The 18705-nt window shown below is 38.5% G+C and overlaps 1 long non-coding RNA gene across 4 annotated transcripts in view; it reads left to right on the top strand.

Annotated features, from left to right (window-relative positions):
• The window catches only part of LOC102546763 (uncharacterized), a 59422-nt gene that overhangs the window by 9521 nt on the left and 31196 nt on the right, over positions 1-18705 (top strand). Inside the window, exon 4 of one of the 4 annotated variants that reach the window (XR_015641857.1) lies at positions 9000-9660. The exons of 2 other annotated variants lie outside the window; for them this stretch is intronic. This is a non-coding gene — a long non-coding RNA (uncharacterized LOC102546763). Of the gene's footprint in view, positions 1-8999; positions 9661-18705 lie in introns of those variants that run through there. One more of the 4 variants, XR_015641860.1, reaches the window with a different exon arrangement.

Genomic DNA, 18705 nt, shown 5'->3' on the forward strand with positions numbered 1-18705 from the left:
GGGAAAAGAGATCGCATAAAAGGAGCAAGCACAAACTCCTACCTCGGGTTCTTAGATTCCATTGCCACTGCGTGGAGGAACGGGGCAGTTCTGGAGCAATAAATCTAGGCAACAGGATGATGCCAAAGGTAGTTACAGACCAGTGCACCATTCTACCTCCTCCATTTCCACCGACACTGGGGAATCCAGGAATCAGAGCTAAGAGCTCTTAAGTGCGCATGTTTGTGTGGCTGAAAACAGTTCTTTGAAAGTTTTTAGCAAGGACATACTACTTCCAAGTCTAAAGGATAAATGCTTTAGGGAAAGGGAGTCCAGAGTGCAGGAGCCCAGATGTGAATTGCTCTATTGGTGGCAATATCGTCTTTTCTCATGTTGACTCTATCTTTTAAAATGAAAGTGAAAATACATTCAGGAAACATGGATCTATAGAAAAAAATAGGAAGGTAGAAGCATTTAATTAAACAACCTGTTGTGTTCTGCCTAGTTAATGTAGCTTTGAACCTACTCAGAATATAAGGGTAAAAGAAAAAAACCTCGTAATTGAGATTTTTTTCTTCCTTTTCCTTTCTTTCTTTCTTCCTTTCTTTCTTTCTTTCTTCCTTTCTCCCTCCCTCCCTCCTTCTCTCTCTCTCTCTCTCTCTCTCTCTCTCTCTCTCTCTCTCTCTCTCTCTCTCTCTTTCTTTCTTTCTTAATTGTTTTTTCCAGATGTGGTTTCTCTGGCTGTCCTGGAACTCACTCTGTAGACCAAGCTGTCCTCAAACTCGGAGGTCTGCCTCTGCCTCCCAAGTGCTGAGATTAAGGGCATGTGTCACCTCTGCTTTGCCTGTAGCTGAGCTTTTTATCAATGAGAATGTGGATAGAAGTAGTCCTCGCTGGTGCTCTACATCCAAATATGAGTAGTTTTCAAGGGAAGGTAGAAGAAAAGCCTTGTAAGTTTCACACCGTATTGAAGATTATAATAATGTCTTTTGATTCATGACACTGTATGGTGCCATGTAGATGAAAAAGTTTCTAACATTTAAAGTAAAAATAAAAGGCCACAATAGGCATACATCTAATATTAAGACACTTTAAGTATAGGTTGCATAGCAAAAAATGTGTTCTATTGAGAAGAGGGTTTTAGTGGTCATGGTCGGTGAAGACAGACTGGCAAGTGTGTGATTTTAAACTCACTTGGAACGTGGGCATTTATTTTAGCATTGTGCATAATAAAGTTTAGTTGTTTAAAACTGAGCATAGTGAAGTGTTAAGATATTTCCCCAGGATTAAGCTAATCCTTCTCTCACACAGGGAACAGGAGTTGCCAAGAAATTATTTTTAACATCCACTTGAGAGAGACGGATGAGACTTATAAAAATCTCTTTCAAGAAGTTTCCCAGTACAATAACAGGTTACACCCAACACACACAGAAATGCATTTCAAAAACGCTGCGCCTGCCAAGTTGCAAAGTCTGACTTGTCAGAATTACATCACGTTTTAAAAGCGTGTTCGCAATGGAGGTTGGTTGCCTTACATTACGCACCAGTCCATCAAGCACTGTCGTTTTGTTTGGAAACTCGGTGAGCTTCCTTCCCTTTGAGTTTACAGAAAATCATTTCACTTTCGAAAGGCCACACATCCATGGCTAAGATGTCCGTGTTTAAGAGTGACTGGATACACAGGAACCTGAGTTTTAATCTCCAGCATTCATGTTCCATCGAATGAGTACCTTTAACCCCAGGGCCAGGTAGAGAGATGGGGTGGGTAGCAAGAGGATCATAGGGGCTTCCTAGCTTCCAGCTCCAGGTTCAGTGAGGGATCCTGTCCAAGTGAACAAAGCCAAAGATGATAGCATAGAATGAATGATATCCTCTGGCATCATCATGCAGACGTGCATACACATGCATACATATGCACCTGCATGTGTACACACACACACACACACACACACGCAACATGCATGCCCTGAAACACAGATGCACACGTATAAACACACTCATTCGCAAACAGAAAAATAACCCAAATGGCAGTCTAGCAGCATATGACTGCTTCTTTTTCTCTTCCACATCCACGTACATGATCTTGGGTTAGGCTTCAAAATTGCCCTGAGCCCATTTCTTTGTGTCTTTATAATCTTCCAACCATTACCTTCATAGAAATTACCCTTATCTGTAATTAGCTCCTAGATGTGACTATTCAATTATCGGCTATCATTTCCACAGAGTGAAAGCTTACTGTGTGTGTGGGTGCTGTTCATGTAGCTCAGCGTCCTATTGGCACTGCCTTTCATAATTTTGGCTTTATATGGGCATCCAGAAGAACACAGAGTGAATGGACAAATGACATTTTCTGACACACCATCTTTCCTGGAGGGGCATGCATGACATTAGGATGCTATTGGACCTTTTTAAAGTTCCTTTTCCTGGAAAAGTATTTGTATGCATATATATCTTTGTGTGTCTATAGGCTACACGTGCATCTAAGGAGGGCAGAGGAGGGCATCTACGCCTCCTGGAGCTGGAGTTGCAGGTGGTTGTGAAGCAACCTATGTGAATTCTGGGAGCTGAACATGGGGTCCTTTGCAAGAACATCAAGTCCTCTTTACCACAGAGCCATCTCTTCAGTCCCTGTTGTTTAGTTTCTGATCTGCCCATTTCTTTCTTCCACATCTGCATCCTGTGATTAGAGGTATACACCACCATGCTTAGTTTTATATAGTGCTAGAGGAAGAACTCATGTTTTCGTGTGTGTGAGGCAAGCGTCCCAGTTGACATCAAGATGTCCTTATTGCTTACGGTTTAGGGCTGATGAAGTCATCTTTCTCCAATGTGGCCTTTTCTGAAATCAAAGCATACCATTGGGGGACTTAAATTCCCCATTTGTTTAAGTGGATATTGGCTATTGCCATTCTTTCTACTCGCAGTTGAGTAAGATCGTGCCATTGTGTCTATCTTACCAGTTCATTAGTATGGATAATCCATTCCCCATCTAATTTTGCTGGCCTGGAATTCATTTTATCTTTTCAAGCAGTATTTTCACATGTTTATTAGATTCACTAAATTCAAAATTTGCTCTGCATGTGATATTTCCCAATTACTTAACACATGTAAATAAGTGTTAGTATCGAAAAATGACCAGTGTATCCTTTTGGATGTGGAATGTGTATGTGTGAAATGGGTGAGGGTAGGTAGGTGTATGGGATGGTGCACATGAGGAAGTTAGAGGACAGCCTTTATTACATATTATATCATATATCATATGTCATCATGTATCATAAATTATTACACATTACATATTATGCATTGTATATTATGTATTATATTATATATTATATCATATATTATATATTGTATACTATATATCATATCATACATCATATGCCATACATCATGCATCATACATCATACATCACATGTCATTATATATTTATATATATGTTATATATATATTATATTTATATTACAGAAAGGATTTCTATCTTCCGTAAAAATGAAAACAATATTAAATGTGTGATCATGTCGAGAGTTTAGGTGACACTGTAAGAAATTTTATGAATGGTGCTATTTTGGTTTTCTTACATGAAATCCAGGTGGTTGGTTTGTGTTGTTGTGGTTGTGGTTGTGGTTGTGGTTGTTTTGTATTGAAGTAACTGCCAAATGAGTAGCACTTTTATAAATAACTATATTCATATTTTTAAAAAGTGAAAAGGCCTGGAGAAGTAGCTATGTTGGCAAAATGCTGGCTGTGGAAGCATGAGCCTAAAGTTCTTGAACCATTTTGAAAAAGTTGAGCACAGAGAGACAGAAGAAATCTCACTACTGGGAAAGAAGAGGCAGGTGTGATTTTGGACCTGGGTATCCAGCCAAACCATCCTGTATGGTGATCTCTAAGCCGGTGAGAAACGCTGTCAAAACAGAATAAAGCAAACAAACAAACATCCAATAACACATAGAAGCACATGAAGACTCACATCTGCACTTGTCCTCATGCCTCCATAGTAATATACACACACATGGGTATGTATGCATATGGTACCCAAACACAATCACTCATGCAGGCATGAGTTCTGAGAGCTGTGTATCATGTGTACACACACACACACACAAACACACACACACACACACACACTCTACAAGAAAAAAAGAATGAGGACAGACTTACAAGCTGACAGAGAAGAAGAGAGATTCTTGAACTCCTCTCTCTCTCTCTCTCTCTCTCCCTCTCTCTCTCTCTCTCTCTCTCTCACACACACACACACACACACACACACACACACACACACACACACACCCCAAAATAAGAATGAGGGCAGACTTACAAGCTGACAGAGAAGAAGAGAGATTCTTGAACTCGAACTCTCTCTCTCATACACACACACACACACACACACACACACACACACACACACAAATCATCTGTGCATGGTGTATGTGGAATTCCTGAGTTCTCTGCAATAACAGCAATTATTCTTAACCACTGAGCTATCTCTTAAGTCCCCTTGAGATTCTGTATTTTATTATTATAGCCAGCAGCTTGTTATGCTGACTAACAGATGACTTCCATAACCCAATATCATTTGGGAAAACAGAAGCAAAGACTGTAAATCCATCTAATATCCAACATATATACTGTCCTACTTAGCTTTAACTGTAATTGCGAAACAGCCTAGAAACACTTGAGAATGGAGTCACAACTGAGGAATGATCCAGATAACAATAGCCAGTGAACACATCCTTGAGAGGTTGTCTTGATTATTAATTGATATAGGGGGTGTCTAGCCCACTGTGGGTGGCACCATTCTCTGTTCAGGTGTCCCTGGGATGTATAACAAAGCCATTGAAGCAGAAGCCTGTGAACAAGTCAACAAGCAGCATTCTTCCATGGTTTCTTCTTCAGGTTCTCACTTGAGTTCCTGCTTTCACTTTCATCAGTGATAGTCACTTGGAAGGGTGAGTGGCTCTCTCTTTCTCCCCTAAGTTGTTTTTGGTTGATGCTTTGTGACAGTGAAACAAGGGAACTAGAAGATAGGCCAGAGTCATGAGTAACTCACTGATATCTTTATATGCAACTGTCTTCTCCTCAAATAAGAATGGTACCTGTGGAGTAAAGGTGAGCTTGCAGAATAGTCTTCTGATTCTGACATTAATTTCTGTTCACCAGTGGAACAATCTAGAAACATCCATATTATTGGGCAAAGTTTTAGGGTATATCCATGACAATTTACTAAGTGGTAAACCAACGGTGTACATGACTTTAAGGAGATATTTATCAACTTTTTATTCAATTCGTTGCTGTTGATTTGGGATGATCTTGATATGTAACCAGTATGGCCTTGAGCCCAAAATTCTGCTTTCGTCCTGAGTTCTTGGGTCACAGGTATAAGCCATCATGCCTAGGTCTATCCTATTTTACATGATTAGTCTAATTTCAAAGCTTTCAAAAGACTGTAGATCGTAAGAAGATTATTAGACCAAAATTAGCAAAGATTTTGGTGTCATTACATGCCTTAAAGCAGTAGTCCTCAACTGTTCTGATGCTACAACCCTTTAAAAACTATTTCTCATGCTATGGTGACTGCTGGCCATAAAATTATCATTGCTACTTAATAACTGCGACTTTGCTACTGTTCTGAATCATAATGTAAGTATCTGTGCTTTCTGATGTTCTTAGGTGACCCCTGTGCAAGGGTTGTTTGACCCCCCCCCAAAGAGTCCGAGACCTACAAGTTGAGAACTGCTGTCTAAAGAAAGTTTACAAAACCTTCATTTTCAGTTCATACAACCCACAGCATTGTTTTGTTCCCCATAATCTTTGTTTGTTTTTAAAATGCCTTCTAGCACTACCAAAAAAAAAAATCTCTATTCATTATAAAGATCTTGAGACGCTGGCTAAAGCAGAAAGGATACATCTCCCCCCAGGCTTAGCACGTTTTACCATTGTTTGTTTTTTCAGATTTCATCTAGAACACCCTGTCAACTACAGGGCAGTGTCAACTTGGAAACTTGAGAGGTTGGGTCATTCCTGCTAATATTTGGGATTCTGGTTCCAGGAAGTCTAGCTTTCCTCTGACAGATTAGCCTCTCCAATAAAGATTTGGCCTCACTCTTCACCCTTGCTCTGGAAATGCATATAAAAAGAAATCTTCTGAAGAGTGACATTTTTTATAGAGACATCAGCGTTTTTGTCTTTCATGATTAGTTGATAGGAGGCAAGCTTGTGCCCTTTAACCCCACCTTCATACCTGCAGTCTGTCCATCAATTTTCACATTCTATAAAGATGTCTTAACTGTCTCTTTGGCTAATTCATGGTTCTATCTTAATTTGGCAACTTACTTTCCTGGTTTAACATAGTGCACAAACAAAAACAGCTACTCTGAGAGTCCTTCACAGGGCTTAGTTTATAGCAGTTCTTAAAGTTTGCATCACAGAACTGACTAGTTTGGTGCTCTCTTATCTAACCACTTGCCTTCATTTGGAGGGCACTTCCATGGGCAGCATCCAGCCATGATCAAAATATCTTGCATTGTGCCTTTCAGTGTTTTTCAAGTACAAAATATGAAAGTTGAATATTTTACAGTTTAAAGAAGTTTTTGTTAGATTTAGATTTCTATAAATAAGTACTAGTGACTGCATATCATGGAAAGGTCAACAGTATAATGCTGTTTACCATAGAATTATTTTGAAATACGTAAAGGCATTATATCTAAGGAGTAGTATTCAATTTTCACTTCATTTGTTCATCTTATCTCTGTTTCTATGCATTGACGTTATAGTAGTGTGATTTTTTTTTTTTTGGTCTTAGTATGTACAGGACCAGGTAAGCCACGGAAGTAAAAATTAGCATCAACACATGTTGAATGTTAATAGTTCCCTTGAATTGAACACAGTGAAAACGTCAGAGAAACAAAACAATATTTGGAATCCTTGATATTCTGTGGCAAGATGAACATTAACAGTTTATTAAGAAGAAAACTTACAGATAAATTTCTATTATAAACCATTTCAAATATGTGACAAGATCATCAAAAGGTTCACTTGAGATGTATTGTAGTTTGCTCCAGAATAATTATGACATTATATTTGTCTTATTTGTTTATCTGGGCACACATATAAAGCAGGTCATATACCAAATGAATTACATTCCAACCACTAGATCTCACAAGTTCATCTCCATAGCCTGAGAGTAAAGACTGATGGGTTAGTCAGTTTGTGTGTGTAGAAGGAAGTATGTTTATTTCTTCCTTTCGTCTGACCGAGTAATGGAGATGATCAGACCTTATAGGCTAGGAGAACAGTCACAACCACCGAATCGGTCTAATTTTCTAAGACAGCAGAAAGTTGATTGTGAAGAACAAGGACATTGAAATTTGTACTTCCCAGGAGATACTTGTGGCCCCTACTTGCATTTCTACTTAATTTGAGACCTTGGGGTTATTGGTGTCAGATGATCCACCAATTAATAACCTATGATTTAGTTAGACCAGTTGCAATATCTCCTTAAGAGTCTCTAACTAGAAATAGGAGGGAAAAAGGAAATGAAAGAGAAAGAACAAAAGTGGAAAGCAAGAGCAAGCAAACACATGAGACAAAATTTGTTCCTTTTCAGTAATCAAAGCAAAAATGCTTAAAATTCACAGAATTACTTGGTCATGCTGAACAGAATCTATGACAATCTCTGGAGTCCTGTTTCTGTGCTATTCTCTCTCTCTCTCTCTCTCTCTCTCTCTCTCTCTCTCTCTCTCTCTTTCTCTATTTTGGGCAAACCTAACTTTCTGTTAATCTGTATAGTAAGGCAAAGGAAACAGTTATCATTTACACTTGCATTAATCATGTAAGATCCTATCTTAGGCTGGCATTGAAATGTAAGCTTCAATCAATCTGATAATTATAGATGAATGAATTCTGCCAACAACCCAGAGAAACCAAAAGTGAATCCTATTTTAGTTGTGTCTGTTGATCATCAAACAATGACTGTTAACCTTCCTCGTAGTTTTATGAAGTCCTAAGCAGAGAACCCAAAGAAGCTATACTCAGACCGCTCACTCATAGAAACTGCCAATGATTATTGAAAGCTGTTTTATGCTGTTTGGTCTTGTGATAGTTAGACAGTATACCATCTTTTCCAGTAGTTGTCAAGCTGGGAGTATTTATTTATTTATTTATTTATTTATTTATTTATTTATTTATTTATTTATTTATTTTTCTCAGATCCCAATCTGAATACAGGACCCATGTCTATAATCCCAGCACATGTGACCCTATGCAGAGCTTGGGGTTTTTATTTTAAAATCCCCTTTGTGTTTATGAGAAACTTAAATGTGAAGTCATATAGCACAGAATGTGTTAGCTGGTTCTGAATACTAGAGTGTGACCACTCACTCCCGCAGTGCTCAGAACACAAGCTCTGGTTTTGATATTTACCTTGATGTTTGATGATAGAAGTAGGCCCACATTTGAAAGTAACAGTGTTGAAAAATTTTGGTTATACTTTCTTTTTCTCTATAATGTCCTGTAGTTGTTTACTGATTTTGAAAGTTTCCTAACATAGACTCAAAGAGAGGCCCCTGTCTTTTTTGCTTTATTTTCTCAGATATGCTTCTTAAATTTTTATTTGGACACAATTGCCATAATCACTACATCATCCTAACTGTGTAAATAATGAAAATCATTTGATTAAAACAATCATAAAATGTTTACCCCCACACAGGAGGTGACGTGGCAATGTAAAACAGAAAATTAAAATGTCAGCATAAACCAGATGAATTCAGCCGGATCCCTAAAGTGAATTGCTCACATTATCAGCATGTACTTAATTTTATGTTTCTTATTCCTTTAATTCGTGTGCATAACATCAGGCTATCTAACATTTTCTCTTCTCCCTTGCTTCCTTCTAGTGACATAAATACTAGAAATTTTTTGTCACAAAAACAAGAATTTAGTTATGTAAATATTCTAATTGTATAAAGACACATTTGGGTTGAAGTTAAGTCAACAAAATTTTCTCCTTGATGCCATGCAGATCATGGAGCCACCGAAGGGAGACACAGGACCACAGAGGGGAGACCATGAGGGGGACCACAGAGCTTTCTCTGCAGCAATTTTCTTCCCTTTTTACTTTCTATTGGGAAGTTGTTGTTATAAGCAAATGAGAAAGATGCAAGCCTTTGAGGAACCATCATCGTTCATCTGTGTTCTCATTCGGAAGCCATTTACTTAATGTTAAACAGATATATCAGTCTCATGTAATAAACATTAATTAATGATATACACATGGAATCTGGAGTGTTCAGGAGAATGGAAATCCTTGAATCTATAAAGACCTTTCAGGGAGGCATCTATTCTTTCTTTGCTCTACTCAAGTTATGTGTCTCAGCTATATAGTGTCAGGCAGCTTCTTACCATACATTCCATCAATGACATCAAAGATACTTTAATTCATAAGGATCAATTCCTTGCTCTTACTGGTCATTAGAGCCATTTGCAATCACAATTTTACTGATGCTTAGATCCAAAGGCCTGTTCTATGAGTAGATGTGCCCAGGACAGATCTCAAATGTTCCCTGATAGCCATTGGTCTAGGATCTCAGTAGTTGTTCTCTGAAGAAAATGTTTCATGAACAAGTAATCTTGAAATATATATTTTGTTACAAATATTATTAAATAAAGTTGTTTTGTAAGGGGAGGTTCTGTCACTAAGGTCTTGTTCCCTAATTGGTTCTTGACTTGTCAATAAAGAAGGCTGGGGGACAATTGCTGGACAGAAGGTACAGATGGGACTTCCAGGTCCTAAGAGGAAAAGAAGATACAAGGATAGAGAGAGGCTCTTTTCTGCCAAGCTTTGGAGGTAAGGGGATACTGCAATCATTTAAGGTCTTGGGCAGCTAGGCCCTGTGGCCTTCAGCCTCTGCTATAGGTGATGTCCAAGGAGGTTGGCAGGGGCTAGCTGATACAAGCCACTAAAAAATCCACAGACCCCCAAAAGCTAAATTACAAGAAGGGCCCAAGGGACAATGCTTGGGTCTCGCTCAGAAGTGGATATAGTCTTCTGGGGCAGATTGCGGAAGGAAACTTGATGGGAGAGGGTATAGACAGAGGAATGGGAGGTGGTGGGAATTAGGTGTGGGGAGAGACAGGAGAGCAGGCCAGAGGGCCAAGAGAGTGAATGAAGATCTGCAGCTGTTGGGAATGGGGAGAAATGGGTGCATTTTTAGAACATGCCAAAGATGTGAGGGAAAGCTCCTAGGAGTCTATGGGGGTGACTTTAGCTGAGACTCATAGAAGTGGGCATATGGAACCTGAAGTGGCCATCTCCAAAGCCTCACAGGCCCCTAGTTGAGAGATAAGGACACCAACTAATCCGTAAAATTTTCAACTCAAAATTTGTCTCATCTACATGAAATGCAGGGGCAACGATGGAGCAGAGACTGAGGGAATGGCCAACCAGTGACTGACCCATTGAAATGCATCCCATGGCAAGCTCCAATCCTTGATACTATTAATGATACTCTCTTATGCTTGCAGACAGGTGCCTAGTATGCCTGTTCTCTGAGAGGTTCCACCCAGCAGCTGACTGAAACAAATGCAGAGACTCAGAAATATTGGACAGAGCTTGGGAACTTTGTAGAGGAGTTGGGAGAGTGACTGAGATCCCTGAAGGGGATAGGAACCCCACAGGAAGGCCAACAGGATCAACTAACCTAGACACTTGGGGGCTCTCAGAAACTGAACCACTAACCAAAGAGCATACATGGGCTGGACCTACCCCCGCCCTAATACATATGTAGCAGATGTGCAGCTTGGACTTCATGCAGGTCCCCCAGCAACTGGACTAGGGAGTTCTTTAAAGCTGTTGCCTGTCTGTGGAATCCATTCCCCTAACTGGGCTGCCTTGCCTGGTCTCAGTGGGAGAGGATAGGCCTAGCTCTGAAGAGACGATGTGCTACAATGGGTGAAGGGTCTCCACCATCTCAAAGGAAAAGGGTAAGAGAGGATGGGGAAGGACTATATGAGGGCTGCAGTTGGGAGGGCAGGGACCAGGTGTAAAGTTAAATGTTTGTAAAGACTGAGGGTACGTGAGCAATCCTTTTTTCTTTGAAAGATAATTTTATACCTTTGGTTTTTAAAAAGTTGTATATAGGTGATTTCCTTCTATACCAGAAGTGTGCCCATGCTGTTGATTTTGTTTTGTTTTGTGTTGTTTTTATTTATTTTGTGTGCACATGTGTGGTGTGTGGTGGTGATGATGGTGGTGGTTTTTATCGAGATAGGGTTTCTCTGGGTAGCCCTGGCTCTCCTGTAACTCAATCTGCATATGAGGCTGGCCTCAGACCGACAGAAATCCTCATGGCTCTGCCTCCTTAATGCTGGGATTAAAAGTTTGTACCACTACTACCTACCAACATCATTAATGAACCTATTTGTGTCAGAGTTAATATAGCTTCCTGGCACCTCAGAACTTCTCAGGGTAGACCAGATGTCTCTCAGAAGACCCATATACACTGATTACTCTAAGGTTCCTTTAGATTATTTAATACTTGTTTATTTGATAATGGTTTTATTTCATACCATGCTACTATGAAACTTCTATTTAATATATGTTTGTTTAAGCAGTTAGATTCTAGCACCCACCAAGTACCAGAACCAGAGATAGAGAAATGTTGGTCCAGCTTTTGCTAGACTGTGGAATCCTTCGTAATTCTCCTCCTGGCAGCAGGCTCTATATAAGAAAATATTACGGCTCAGGCTTGATTTTTTTCAATTAAACTTCAAATGAATACAGGAATCTGAGCACTTATTCCTTTTAAATGGTTTAAATTTAACAATATGATTTGCATTGTGCTATAAAGAAGCAGCTGTAAGCGCAATGAATGTTTGTTTACGATGTCTCTGGTAGTAATTGTGTTTCCCAAAGCATGCAAAGAGCAGTTTTCTTCAAATGACTTATTGGAAATGTGAAAGGAGGATGAGTCTCCTTTCTAGGCAAGCTTTCTTCAGCCCCAGTGATGGCATTACGAATAAATTGCAGAACAGATTTAATACCAAGCATAAAAGACCCTTGTCCTGAATTCATGGGCATAACTTATAATTACTGTACTATGTAAAGTATGCTATTACTATTTGACTTACATTTGTTATAATTACTGGGTATTATTCTTCAAGTAGCTGGGAATAAATGATCATTAACAGATGATGTCCTTTGTGGGTCTGATATATGATAACCAGGGAGATTTTATTTTTTTCCTTTTGAAGGTAAGGTGCTTAGCTTACAATAACAATTTAAGAATCTGGAGGAGTAGAAGGTGGGAGCCTGCTTGTAGGTCCCCCAAAGTTCTGCCTCTTCTATGAAATGCCCTAACTGTATTTATCTAGTATTGTTGTGTTTAGCTTTGGCCAAGTAGTATTTTTCTATCCACCGAAGAGACTGTGTCCTAGTTGTGGTTCACTTCAGATGCCATTGTCTTTAAGATTGGAGGCTTGGCACATGACAAACTGGAGGATGCTTCCCCCACCCCCTCTGACTGAGGTTTCACCTTCAAATCCCCAAAGGTCACTCAAAGGTAATGTTTTTCTTAAAACATACCAATTACAATGACCCAAGCCTTAACACAAACACAATCTTTTAAAATGCAGACACTGGGAAAAAAAATACAAGGTTTCAATCCTGGCTCCAGCCTTTGAATATGAAAAGGAGAACAAAAGAAAATGAAATTCCTTTGAAACAAGACTTCTCATTTTAGAGAAGCTGGATCATTTCTTTTATTCCCCCCTCCTCAGCATACGCATTTTGAGCTGAGAATTTCTTTTTCTATTGAGGAAAAAGGCGTCAAAGGCCAAAGATAAGTGCTGCCTCTTCTGAGTTAATATCTCATGGGGTATTTTTACAGTTCTTATGATTAGGTTAGTAAAGGGAAAAGAAAGAAAAGAAGAGGAAACTAAAAAAAGAAAAGACAAGACAACAAAAGAGCAAAACACCAATAGCATTCTTTGACCTAGAAGCTGTTTAGCACCAATATCACAGAAACACTGGAGCTAGGCCCAGTTGATAGGTTTACTGTTTCTTAGAACATAGAGATCAGGCCACCATATTTTCAGCTCTTTTTATTATGTGTCTTGCAGTTTCCTGAACTTTTCAACATTCTTGCAGTCTATTTAGAAGGATGGCATGGCTCGACACTCTCACCTCTGTCCCCCAAACCTCCTAAGTGTCTGTACTGACTTTTGATAGTTAGGAGATTTTTGCAATACATGCAAAATATGGAAAATAGAATTCTCATGACCAACTAACATTTCTATTACACCTAAATAAACATTTTAGTAAAGGTTCCTATAAAAGCCAAGACAGGAGAATTCTGCTGACTTTATATTTGATTTTAGAGCAAGAAATTTTGTGGCAAAATTTGTGACACTCGTGTCCATGTTCCATAGGACACAATCCTTTCAAAAGTCACAAAGAGATATCAGTGATAGAGGGGTTGGAGCTTGGCAGGCATCTGCAAGTTCATCCAACATGCCATCAAATCCCTCAGGACAGCATGAGGGTAAGACCAGTCCTTAGCTGTACCTGTGCACCCCCATTTCTCTTCTGGTTTCTCTTTCCTATTTTTGAAAACTTGCCTCACACAGACAAAAATCCATCACATTTATTGGAAATAAAGGCTTATTAAGTTGAAAACAAATTTTGCCTGAGGGTGTAGAGTGTAACACCATAGGGAAAATGGATAACTTACTTGCTCTCTGTCTTTCTGTTTCTCTCTCACTGTGTATCGCCCCCCACTTCTCTCTCTTCTTTCATTGCTCACCTTTCTCTTCAATATTCAATATAAGGGCATTTTTATTGATGAAATGCTGTTCCACTAAAGAAGAAATATCCCCTATTCAAATCAATCATCCTGGGCAAACAATCCTGAGAGTTTGTAATAAAAAGAATGTCTTGAAGAGGTGGGACTCAGACCAAGAGGGAGAACATTGGGGCAGGCAAATTTACTACATTCTTGAGATGGAGTTTTATATTTGTGAGCACTTTTTTAAAGGCCTTCTTCAAACAGCAGTATCCTAGACACTGTCACTATTCTTCACTTATGGGATAATGTCAGATTAAATTACACCGTGTATGCTATAATGTTACGGGAATCACTTGTATAGAGAGTATGTGCTTATGGACAGTAGAGAGCTTTCTACCACTTAGCCACTATATGGTGATTTGAGGTCTACTTGGATGGGATTCTGGGTTGCAGTTATTTATTTCTTCAATAATAATATTCAATGCTAAAAACCAACACTAAAACCCATTATTTACTTTGGCAGAATTTACCTAATTTTCCAGAAACCTGTTTTTAAGTAGGTGTTTCTAAGCTCTCATATTTTCTCTGCCATTTATTTATTAAATCTTTGACAAGTCACGATCCAAATCAACTTTCTTTTCTAAAAATCAGATGCAGAATTGCCGTAAAGAACAAATGAGATACTATTGAGATGCATCGATGAGTACTTAGCTTAGTGTTAATTATGCGATAACACTTTTTATATTCACAATCTCATGCCCTTAGGATGTAGAGACAGGAGACACATTCTTCTTACTTTACCATCATTATTGTTTGAAGAATATGAGACATCTTATCTATAATAAATATTAAGAAAACCTAACCATTACCACTAGAGTTGACCACCACTTCCCCCCCTCCATTTTGAACATAAGGCATTGACTCGAGTGTGATCTTAAGGTGGTGAGTGCTGAGTTGTTATGGATGACAGATTAGAGACTAGATGAGTCTTCTTGGTAATACCACCATGACTATTTTGCCCAGTGAGTGTCTCTATGAAAAAGAACTCTGTATAATCATGTTCATGATCAGAGAACCTGAGAATCTCACTTCATAATCATTGTGGACATCATTATGTCCTTGAGTGACTAGTATACACAGAAGTTTCCCTATGATAAAATAAATGTAAAATGATATTGGTTTGATATAGAACGGGTGGTTTTTCACCCAAATATCGGCCAAGGTGTGAGGGCTAGAAAGGATGAAACCCTGTAGACCACAAGACCCCAGGCAACTTATATTCAGCTCTGTTCAGCTTTGGACCAGTAAAAATTACTAATATCTTGGCTCTCATGCTTTGTAACACACTCCATAACTTTTTATTTTCATTGTGAAACATAATAAAAAGCAGTTTCTTGTTAGTTCCTTGTATTTTGTAAATTCAGAGGGTTTTTCCATACATTTAAAACACTGAATTATTTCCCATTCTTTCTACAGTACCTTCGTCTTTGGCTTGTTAAGCCTTTGGCTTTAGTCACTGTAAACATTCATAAAATTCACATTTTAAGTGGCCATTCTTTATAAGCATCTGTTTAGTTTACAACCACAAATAAAGCTTAGGGAAAAATCTTTCTAATAGCTGCTATAATTTTTTACAGGGTAGAATAATGTCACTTGAACTCATTGTGACATCAAGTCCATGGTATTTATTTTCTCTGGAACACAGGCGAAGGCAGATCATGCCCTCTAGATCAGAGTCATACCATTACTTATGAGACTGAGTTCAAATTCCTTGAATGCTCTTTGTTCTGTGGAGCTGACCTGGCCATCCTTGGTAACACCATGAGATCCCCTGAAGACATTACAGTGTATTCACATAATTTGTTCTGTTTCTTTGCACATATTTTATCTGTTCTTTCTTTCTTTCCCCTTCGTGCTTCATCCCTCTCCCTTCCTTATCTCTTCCTTTCTCCTTTTCTTCCTCTCCCTTCTCTACGTTTCTCTTTTTCCATCCTTCCTTTCCCCTATCTCCTTCCTACCCTCCTTCCCTCCTGTCTCCCCCCACCTAATTATATGTTTATCAATTCTCATATAAGGTGGTATATTCTCCCCCACCCCAAGATAGGGTTTCTATGTGTATCCCTGGCTATCCTGGACTCACTTTGTAGACCAGGCTGGCCACAAACTCATAGATATCTTCCTGTCTTTGCCTCCTTAGTGTTAGAATTAAAGTCTTCTGCCACCACACCCAGCAAGGTAGTTTATTTTTAAAATTAGGAACTATGCCCTAAATATTTATCATAGTCTTAGTAACAGTTACAATGTCCAACTCTTAATACATGTAGAAATTAGTATCATTTAGTTAGTGAATTCTATAATGCTGAGTAAATTGTGAGTCTATGAAGGGCAGGCACTAATATTCCTCTGTATATTCCTAGTATCTATGGTGTATCTGAAACGTATAGAAAAAAAGAATATTTAATTAAATAAATAAGCAAAATATCCATCATATATAAAAAGAAAACATTGGACCAAATTATATTTAGTGCTGGAATTGGTTGAACATTAAATTTTAAATTTGTGTGTGTGTGGAGAGAGAGAGAGAGAGAGAGAGAGAGAGAGAGAGAGAGAGAGAGAGAGAGAGAGATTGTGTACATGTGCAGGCAGCAAATGCTACAGCATATATATGGAGGTCATAGAACAACTTGCAGGAGTCAGTTTTTGTTTTTAAATTTTTATTCTTCTATCATATGTTACTTTCTGACAACAATTTCCCCTCCCTTCATTCCTTCCAGTTCCTCTTCTCTACCTCCTTTCTCCCCTAGATCCACTGCTCTTCGATTTCCTGTCAGAAAGAGGAGGAAGAGGAGGAGGAGGAGGAAGAGGAGGAGGAGGAGGAGGAGGAGGAGGAGGAGGAGGAGGAGGAGGAGATGCAGCAGCTTTCTCAGGAATATCCACTGAACATGGCTTAACAAGATACCATGAGTCTGGGCAGATACCTTTATATCAAGGCTATGGGAGGAAAAGGGTCCAAAGCTCAGGCAAATAAGTCAGAGACACCCTCACCCCATTCCCATTGTTTGGAGCCCTTCAAGATCAGGAGAGGGGGAGTCATATTTTCTATCTACCACATGGGTTCTGGGGATCAAAATGTTTGCTTTTCTTAGCCCAGTTTTTAAACATTGCCACGTTGTTGGCTCCTCATCTTCCATAGAATATTGATTGCTTAAAATACTATTTTTTCTTTGCTTTGATGTTTGTGTGGAGCATTCTGAGTATTTGGTACAGTGATTAGGCTTGTAGGTCAGTAGCAATCTACATGTATGAGGTGATTCTCTGATTCCTACTTTTCTTTTTGGTATTTGTATAAAGGAATATGTTGTTTCTCTGAAATGGAATCTGGAGTGAATGTGAGAATGATTTAGAAATGGGATAGATGCAGTTCTGGTCTCTGTGCATGCTTTTGGCAAAAATTGATTACCCAGTGATATAAAGAATAAAATTGGAGGGACTAGAGAGATGGCTCAGTGGTTAAAAGCACTGACTGTTCTTCCAGAGGTGCTAAGTTCAATTCCCAGCAGCCACGTGGTAGCTCACAACCATCTGTAATGAGATCTGATGCCCTCTTCTTGTGTGTCTGAGGACAGCAACACTGTATTTACATATAATAAATAAAATATTAAAAGAAATAATAAAATTGGAGATAATTCTAATGCATTAGTCTTTATGGCTTTACTTCGGCTAGCTCTAACCACGTGGTCTTGACTGCTGAAGTTATGTAGTGCTGGAACTATGAATCCTTTAATATTGTCATTCATTAAAATGATTATTGTTACTAATTTTGCTATCTTGGGTTGCAAGCATTTCCCCATGAGCTTTAGTACAATTGTATCGGTTATTGCACAAAGTCAAACGTGACAAGGATTTTTGTTGAATCTCTAAATCAACTTGGGGATAAAACTGTCTTATCAATATTATATCTTATGTCTATGCACAGGGGTTCTCTTTCCATTAAAGTAGGTATTATTTAAGTTTTCTGAAATATTTTGCTGAAAAAAAATCACAGACGTCTGTTGCTAAATGTATTCCCATACATTTCATTTATATGGATTTTGATATTATCTTGAATCCAATTTTATTCTTAAATTCTTTTCTTATGGCTCATTGTTAAATATTTGAGACTGAATATTTATGTTTCCACTTTGTAACCTCGCTGAATCTGCTTATTATCTTTAACAGCTTTTAGTGACGGATTTGCCCGTGTTTTTCTCCATGGGAAAAAAATGCCATTTTTTGAGTAAGGTCATCTTTTCCTCTTCCTTCCCCATGTACTTGCGTTGTATTTCTTTTCCTTGTCTAATTGCTGGTGATAATTTTGAAATGGAGTTCTGTATGCTTTGTTCTCTGGAAAGATTAGGCAACTTGGTTTTGTAGTTTTGAAATGTAAGAACGTTATCTTAGTCCATACATTTTCCAGTAGCAAGGACAATGTGTTTTTTCGTGTCTTCATTCGACATTCATAGAATGAATTTCTTTTTACACCAGTTATCTGAATCTGCTGTTCATGCTTTATCGGTGTCTACGCTTCCTTATACATTAGTATGACTATTTGGCTAGGGAATACATTATAAATGCATTTAAATTTAATTCTACTCATGTCAGTTCTTGCCATTTGTTATACACAATCATGCTATCATATTTATACATAATCATACATGGAAGTCATTTGGCTTTACTTACTTAAATCTTTTTTATTTTGTTAGGGTAGAACTCTGGGCCATCCAATGCTAGGTGAGCTTTCTATCACACATCAACACTCTCTGCTCAATAGCTGTCATTTTATTTATGGTGCTACCATTGTGTTAAGATTGGGCATGTCTTTTTTTCCTACCCGTAAAATTATATGCATCGAGTGGCCTTTCTCTTTTATATCCTTGACTAGAAGCCCGAGAGAGCGTGCATTCA

The sequence above is a fragment of the Rattus norvegicus genome, chromosome 17 (assembly GCF_021556685.1).
Source record: "Rattus norvegicus strain SHRSP/BbbUtx chromosome 17, alternate assembly SHRSP_T2T, whole genome shotgun sequence".
Taxonomy (NCBI): Eukaryota; Metazoa; Chordata; class Mammalia; order Rodentia; family Muridae; genus Rattus; species Rattus norvegicus.